Consider the following 9,084-nt stretch of genomic DNA (forward strand, 5'->3'; position numbering starts at 1 on the left):
ACAGAGACTTAGCATATTAGCCATATACAATTAGATTATGTGTATTACGTTATAGCCATCATGTCACTGGTCATTGCAGGGATTCTTAATTTACATAGGGACCAAAAGCATAGAGCACCTCTCACTAATTAATACTACTAATTAATACACAAATTTCTGTCTATAGTTTATTGTATTTATTACAATTTCCATATTCATATAGACAGTGTGATGGACAACTCTGGAATGTCATCATCATCATTTATTTATATAGCGCCACTAATTCCGCAGCGCTGTACAGAGATCTCGCTCACATCAGTCCCTGCCCCCATTGGGGCTTACAGTCTAAATTCCCTAACACACACACAGGCAGACAAACACAGACAGACAGACAGACTAGGGTCAATTTTGATAGCAGCCAATTAACCTACCAGTATGTTTTTGGAGTGTGGGAGGAAACCGGAGCACCCAGAGGAAACCCATGCAAACACGGGGAGAACATACAAACTCCTCACAGATAAGGTCATGGTCGGGAATTGAACTCATGACCCCAGTGATGTAAGGCAGAAGTGCTAACCACTACATCACCTACAAATCACGAAAAAGGGCGCTCTGCAGTACAAAAGCAGCTCTAGACCCGCAGTGCTCAGGGGCAGGCGGGCATCTGCCCCCTGCGCCCGTCTCATAGTAGACAACCTTGGGCTGGGTATCTGGGCCATCTGCATTTTTCCCCCCATTAAAATAGGCTGCTGAATTGAATCTTGCTCCCCGGGCTAAAATTTGCCAGCCTTCCCCTGGCCGCGCTCCTTGATTTGCAAGTCCATATAAATTTTAGCTGGTTTACGGACCAAGTTGACCGCATTTTTGGAGCAGCACAAGAAAGGAGTGGGGCTATAGGGATGATGCTGTACCTACTGATGTACAAACTAGGGGCACCGATTTGCCATGTTTTGGGAAGCAGTACAAAAACAAGGTTTCGTTTTGCGGAGAAAGACTATTGAAAAGAAATAAAGGGTTAAAGTGGGTGCAATTTCAGGAGCATACCTGGTGGCGCACGACCATTGCCCGTTGACCACTGCACAAGTGACTTGAATATTGCACTAGCTCAGAGGTGGAGAAAATCGTGTCTCGTCCTATTCTTTTAATGGAACCTATTTTGCACCTGCATGTTGCACTACTGCGCTGAAGCACATGCCCAGGCACACTCCTAGTTTACTGATAAAGTAAAAAAATAGCGTTAGATAGCCTGGTCTGGTCTCCACCGTACAGGGGCTTCTCTTCCACAGTGTAAACCAGTCTCAGGCTGGTCATTGGAGAGCTCGTGTGTCTACGGATATGATCCACAGTGCACCATGCAGGCCCAAAACAGGTCCCATTAAAAGTAAGATTGAAACCTGATTTCCGCCAGCACTGATTCGGTGCAAATATCAAGCTCTTTTGCAAAGTAGGAATGAAAATGACCCTGTCCTCTTCTTCATCTCATTTCTCACCTCAAACATGAAATCTTGTTACTGCTCTGCTTTAAATACAAGACCCAACCGCACGCCTGCTCTGCACTTTATTAGAAATCTCCACTCCGCCCAATTTCTCCCCATTGACTGTTAGACCTCCGACACCTCCACAAATGCCGCTATCTCACTTCACAAAATGTAAACCCTGCCAGAAATTTGGGTACCTTGCGCAAATTGTGTGCAGGGATCAAAGCTGCATTGCGCCATGGATCGGCTCTTTAGCACATCCTAAACTACCTCCAGAATATTGTCCATATACGAAACTCTGCTTGCCGGAGCTATGAGAGCTTGGCTGGGGTGTAAGGCCAGGCACCGGGCAAATAATATTCTGAATTCATATATAACTTACAGAACCTCAGCCAAAAGTGAATTTTGGGTGAAATGATCCTCTAAGTGCTTGGCCTCAAGGTGTCAGGGGTGCACGCAGGGGGGGTTTCTGGTTCTCCAGAAACCCCTCCCCTCCGCAAAGAAAGGGGGATAAACAGTGCCCCTACATAGCGGCACTGTACTGTACAGCAGCAGCGGCGCTGTCAAAGAAGCGTCCTCGGCAGTGCTATTGTAGTACAATACAGCACCGCCGTGGATGCTTCTTGGACAGCGCCGCGGCTGCTGTACAGTACAGTGATTCCGAAATGGAGCTGCTGCGCATGCGCGTTCGCAACTGCGCATGCGCAGCAGCTTTCTCTCTATATTTTTTTTTCGGGGGGGGGGGAAACCCCCCTTTAAAAATCCTGCGTGCGCCCCTGGGTCTATACATGAATATTAATATTGGAATGGAAATGATGGCCTAAAATTATACGTGGAACCTCTCAGGAAACCAGGACCACAAAAAGTCCATTTTTATAGCTATGATCTACAAAACAGGTGCAACAGAGAGACAGTAAAAAAAGGAACGTAGCAAAGTTTTGGGTTAAAAAAAATTGACCGCAGTCCTCCTGTTGATTTTTTGTTTCCATGTGCTAAGTGTTGACATTATTCATATCCTGGTAAATTTTAGCGAGTTCCTAGCTTACATCAGGTAAGTGGAGGAGTGGGGGGGGGGTCCACAGATTTTCTTCTTTTGTCTCTGTGCAGCTGGTGTGAACAGGATATTCATTGTTCAACATTATGTGATCCTTCACACCGACTGTTCCATGACGTCAAGCTGACACTTGTGATTAACCAGAAATGTCAAAGGTGGTAGCTCCAGCGTAAATGGGATCGTATTTATTAAACTTCTGAGTTTTACTGATCATTACAAAGGTGTTAGAATGTTGTAATTTGTGTATAATCAGATTCACACATAACACGTTTATAAAGGTGAAGCTGCAGTTGGCATCTCTGTAGTAAATAAAAATTAAACTTAATTGTGTCTTTAAGAATAAGAGGCTATCCAAATGCCACCGTTAACTTAAACAAATAATTTTTTTTTTTTAAGATAGCCAATTTGCTCATTTTAGATCATGGGTGGCCTTGTAACCTCCAAAAGAGCCACATATTACACTTAATCTCTGTATTAAGTTAAAACGGTACATTAAGTCAAAGAAAGAGACATGTATGTAATAATACATCAGCAAGTATTTTAAACAAGTGTAACAAGCTATAACAAACCAATCTTAACCATACATGACAACTTTTTAAATTTCTCCCCCAAGAGATCCGGGAGAGAAGTCATGTGACAGGGGGAAGGAGGGGTCGTGGTGACGTAGTCGAGTCACCATAGCCCCGCCCCCACTATAAAATGCTTAAATTAATGGCATTGAATAGCGGGGGTGGGGCTTAATGTCGTGATTAAGCCCCGTCCCCACCATTCAATGCATTTTGGCGAATGCGGGTGGTTTGCCTACTCGTCGAAATTCGGGAGCTTCCCGGGAATTACAGGAGAGTAGGCAAGTATGATGTTAGCAGCTTAACCAAAGCAGGAAGGAGCTGGGGGCTCAGGTGAAGGCTCGGAGAGCCTCATGTGGTCCCTGTTGGCCCTCACTGTTTTAGTGAGAACTCTCCTAAAACGTCATGTGTGGGCACAAAATGATAAGATCTACTGATCACTAGTGTGAAATCTGTTCATCTTATGGTGACGACAGAGAGCGGCAATGAATCAACAGTGGAAAACGCACTGGGGTCATGAGTTCAATTCCCAACAATGGCCTTATCTGTGTGGAGTTTGTATGTTCTCCCTGTGTTTGCGTGGGTTTCCTCCGGGTGCTCTGGTTTTCACCCACACTCGAAAAACATACTAGTAGGTTAATTTGCTGCTATCAAATTGACCTTAGACTCTCTCTGTGTATGATAGGGAATTTAGACTGTAAGCTCCTATGGGGCAGGGACTGATGTGAGTGAGTTCTCTGTACAGCGCTGCGGAATCAGTGGCGCTATATAAATAAATGATGATGATGAATAGAGAGGCTCATAGGAGGTCAGTTACAACCTGCTTAATCTGCATCAACCACAGAGAAGTGGATGTACAACCACCTGTGAGAACATTGGAAATAGAAGTCAAAACTGGATGTTTTCTGCATGATTTGATCTGTAAATAGTTACTTTATGATCTCTGACTCCACTGGTTACTGCTGGTTTATGTGCTGTGTAATGTCACTCAGCCTCTCTGTCCTGTAAATGTAGCTTGGGGAATATCACACTCGTTCAAACTCGAGAGAGCTGGGTTCAAAGCAGTGCTAATATGACCTTCAGCCACTAAAGACTGTCTAAGACCTAGACCACGTTAAAGAAGACCTATATGAAGATATAGTTGTATTGCACAGTAAGCCCTCTCCTCCAGGGCCGTAACTAGGGCTGTGCGACAGGGGCGATTGTCCAGGGCGCAACGCTGAAGGGGGGCGCAATTTAGGAATATTTTAGATTCATTTGGCTAAAATTGAGTGCTAGGGGGGGGCGGCATTTGTCTTTCTCGCCCCAAGCACTAGAATTCTAAGTTATGGCTCTGCTCTCTTCCTAACTAGCAAAGCTGTGGGGGTTCCATATTCAGGACCCCTGATCTGTGGGAGGTATTCTCCCTATGGGGTATTGAGAAAAGATCCATTCTTCTGCCACAGTAGGAAGGATAATGCTTAATTCCTACTCTGCTGACACTTGTGTCTCAAATGCAGTTTATAGCTGACTGAGGGAGCCCTGGAATGGAAATAGAATTGAGCCATCTAAGCTGGTGCAATTAATACATGCATGCCAACAAGGGGCGACCTCCCAGGGTGCAAGACTGAAGGGGGGGCGCAGTTTATTTAGTTTTTTTTTTCTATAAAATCCAAGATCCAGTGGCTAAAAGAGCTTTATGGAAGCTGCTGTTGTCAAACAACAAGTTACGAAGGTTAATTACCGTTGTTTTATAAAGTAGTGTGGTTAGGATTAAGCCTGTATTACTAAGTGCCAGTTGTATCTTCACTGTTTGTATTAAGGATTGCCTCTGATGTCATAAGTCACTACATTCTGCTGGTACCATGTAACTACACCTTCTTGAAAATGGTTTATACAAACCAACGGCTAATTTTAGGTCAGTCCTCATTGTGGGAGTGTGTGACTTTTTGTCCGACGGATTTGAATACTGTGAGAAAAAAATTCCCATCAAGGTATTTTCTGTTTTCATTCTATGCCTAAAGGGGAAATTCAGAGCATCAAGAAAAAGACCCAAAAAACCCATTGAGTCCTATTGCATGAGGTAAACCTGCTTCAATATCTCTCCAGATTCTGTATTCAATTCCCAGAGCTATGTTGTAATAATGGATTGTACCAGTGTGAAACATTTTTTACTAGATGTGGGCACAATAATAACTTGGCTTTAATTCAAATTGTTCTAATAAATATGTTGTATTCTTGTTTGTTTTTTTTTTTTGTTTGGTTATTGGAATGCAGCCTGTGCATACGGCAGGGTATAACTAGAAATGTTAGTTCCTGGGGCAAGAAGGAAAAACTGATGCCCTCTAGCCCTCAACTGTAACCAAATTGACCTAATATATTAATTGCCCTGACCCTCCTTTCAGCCTTTGCCCCCTTTGTGGTTGCCCCTCTCGCACAGCCCTAGTTACGGCCTTGGCTGGTGGTCTAGGTTTGTTTTATGTATAAATAAATAATAATTGTGGAGCAGGAAAATGAGGGTCACCTCATTTCCTGGTAACTGAGGGACTAAGATCTTCAAGTCTCTGCTCAAACTGGTTTGGTGAGTATTTACTGGAAACATGTAACTGTAAATGTCTACTCTTTAATTCTACAAGTCACATTTATACTTCTGCCTTTGTAAAAAGTACTTTTTTCACTTGCAATAGGCTCTACTTGTAATGGGCTCTTCCCAGCATTTCACGCATACTTAACAACTTTCTGTTGGTGAAATCCAGGAGCCTGCAGAGGAGGTGGGCGTAACGGGGGGGGGGGGGGGGCTCCAATTGGCGTCATTTTGGACCCGCCCCCATGACGTGATGACGCAAAATGCGTCATTTGACAGCGGGGGGCGGGGCCAAACGGGGAATCGCGGTGTTTGGGACTTAATTCTTCCCACTTCACTAGGAAGTGGGCAGAATTATCCAGATGCGGGGGATTGCCACACGAGCCCGGGAGACTCTCGCAAAATGCGGGAGTCTCCCGGATATTTCGGGAGAGTTGGCAAGTATGATTTCACGTACGCCAGTATTTTCTCTTGAGGGCAGGTTCCTCTCTATGTCACAGTTTTGCAAGTTCTCAGAAGCCGTCAGGTAGTTTGCATACTGCATTATCGGAATGTTTCTATTCATTGTTCAAATAAAAGTGTTGCGTACTCCCCTTTTGCTAAATGGAACGGGCTGTTTTTGACACGGATCAGCCCCAAAAAAAATTTGAAAGAGGAAAGCGATTAGTGCCAGAGAAGGGGGCAGCTGGCTGTGAGTCAGAAAGACCTCACTTGTTGGCTGAGGACTGCACCCAGTCACATGCCACCCTCTAAACATCAAAATACAATTTGGCTTGGCTTATAGAAAGATTTATATATATATATATATATATATATATATATATATATATATATATATATATATATATATATATATACATATAGTACGCAAAATAGTAAAGACCAGCATGTGAAGGCCACACAAGACTGAGCCTCCATTATAGGAATCCCTCCGGGATGTTCGTGGCCTAAGGTTCGCCCGGGCGATGACACAATTACAGGCGCAACCTCGGAGCGACAATCCATCTCAAATTGAAAGTCCTCTTTATTAAACCATTAACATTTTCAAAATTCCATAAAAGTAATCTTGAACGGTGACATCACTGAGACCTCCAAGGATGCACTGTGCAAGAGTCACATCAAAGTCCAGGCCCCTACCAATGTATCACCATTGGTCTCCTAAAATACTGCTCAGTTTAATTTTTGTGTGTGTACCTAATGCCCGTGGTCTGGCGCACTCACCTGCCCACGCTCCCTGCCGGCTCCGTGACAGCTTCCCCTGACACCACCAGTCTGCTTTTCAGGACTGCGCATGTGCAGACCCAACTTTTCTCACCGGCTCCTCCCATTCATTGGGAGACTAATTATCCCTCAGGATATTTAAGGCACCTGTTCCACAGGTAAGAGGCTTGTTCTTTGAGTCAAATCTCTCTAGCACTCAGACATGGCTCCATTTGCTCTCCTGCTGCATACCTGTCGCAGACTATCGCTCCTTGTTTTCAGCAACCCTACAGCTAACTACAGTGGTTTCTATACCTCCCACAGACAAGCTCCTTGTCACCAGCAACTCTCCAGCCTTTCCCATGTGGTCGCTCCTTCTGCTGCCCTCCTGTGCTCCTAATTTCCAGCAACCTTCAGTCTCTATTGGGTCATTACCTTTTCCCAGCCTCTGGGTTCTCTCTACTGGTCTCGGCTGGCACTCAATCAGAGGACCGTGACCTGGAGTCAGAGGCCGCAAAGTCCACACTTCCTTGCGGGGGTCCCTGGCGAAAACCATTTGCCTTGTTAGAATTCGCACCTCTGGTTAGAATCCGCACCAAGTCAGAAAGGCTGCAAGGATCCCATCATCATAGTGACTGTGACAATGTGAAGGTTTACTTTGCTACATTGAACTGAGTGTGTCTAGAACAGGTCCCATTAAAAGCATAGGAAAAGACCCAAAGAACTTGGCTGGGATAGCTATCAGAGACACACCACGTCTGGCCAAGCCGCTTAGTCCTGAGAGGACTGGTAGTGAGGTACAAGTTGAAGTAAAAAGGATTGTAAAGGTAGAAGAGCGATGGAAGAAGACAAAGCAAAGAGACTGGAGAAGGTAGAATAGTGATGGAAGAAGACAAAGCCAAGAGACTGGAGAAGGTAGAATAGTGATTGAAGAAGACAAAGCCAAGAGACTGGAGAAGGTAGAATAGTGATGGAAGAAGACAAAGCCAAGAGACTGGAGAAGGTAGAATAGTGATGGAAGAAGACAAAGCCAAGAGACTGGAGAAGGTAGAATAGTGATGGAAGAAGACAAAGCCAAGAGACTGGAGAAGGTAGAATAGTGGGGGATGAAGCCGAGGTTGATTGATTGAAGAAGGTACAATCGTGATTTAGAGTCAAACAAAACAAGTCTTCAAAGCTCAAGCGTAGAGATTCAAAAGAAAACTTTGCTCTTGCAAAGGTTTGGTAGAACTCAGGGACTTATCAATTCTGCAAACAGGTGAGATAATTGTACTGATTGACTTGCCCTTTTCACCGAAGGGCTGAAGAGAAAGCTGTCCAGGTGTGATGCCTAGGTAGTTTGCTGTTCTTAGTAGGGTGCTGTTTACATGAATTGAGAACAGGTGTCATCTGGAACTAGTGTGTGAATCCTCACAGTAATTATTTCCTGACAGCTGTCATCTTAAACTAGTGTTGTGAATCCTCACATGCATGAATAATATCTTTTATTGACAGATTTATTAGTTATGTATGATATACATCAATATATATCAATGTTCATTGAGACTCTCATTCTTAACAATAGTTAATTCAATTAAGTTTAATTAATTGTAATCAGTCATGTGTTTGGATGCAAACTTATGAATATACAATTGTTTACATTTTAGATGCAACATTGTTCTATTTTAATGCAATACAATTGTCTTACTGTGTGATAAGTTGTTTTGTATTAATGTATTTATTTTGTCTCCCCCACTCCAAAAACATACTGGTAGGTTAATTGGCTGCTATCAAATTGACCCTAGTCTGTGTGTATGTTAGGGAATTTAGACTGTAAGCCCCAATGGGGCAGGGACAGATGTGAGTGAGTTCTCTGTACAGCGCTGCGGAATTAGTGGCGCTATATAAATAGATGATGATCATGAACTAGTGCAGGAAATTGAACAACTTGGTTTTCTCTCCTATTCCTATTTCCGGGATAAGGTATTAAAATAAGACGTGGGTGGAGCTTGATGATGTATGATGCTGCAAATCGCATCATCACTCACCAGCTCCCTCAGTGTTTATAACATGTTCCATACACTTCACAGGCCATGGGGTATATTTACTATACTGTGGGTTTGAAGAAGTGGAGATGTTGTCTATAGCAACCAATCAGATACTAGTTATCATTTAAATTAGTACATTCTACAAAATGACAGCTAGAATCTGATTGGTTGCTATAGGCAACATCTCAATTTTTTCAAACCCGCAGTTTAGTAAATA

At 43.6% G+C, this 9,084-nt stretch overlaps 1 protein-coding gene across 1 annotated transcript in view; it reads left to right on the top strand.

The window, feature by feature from the left end:
* Window positions 1-9,084, top strand: part of PHYHD1 (phytanoyl-CoA dioxygenase domain containing 1) — a 276,211-nt gene that overhangs the window by 43,260 nt on the left and 223,867 nt on the right. The gene's annotated exons all lie outside the window — the stretch shown is intronic.

This window comes from Mixophyes fleayi, chromosome 9 (assembly GCF_038048845.1).
Source record: "Mixophyes fleayi isolate aMixFle1 chromosome 9, aMixFle1.hap1, whole genome shotgun sequence".
NCBI lineage: Eukaryota > Metazoa > Chordata > Amphibia > Anura > Limnodynastidae > Mixophyes > Mixophyes fleayi.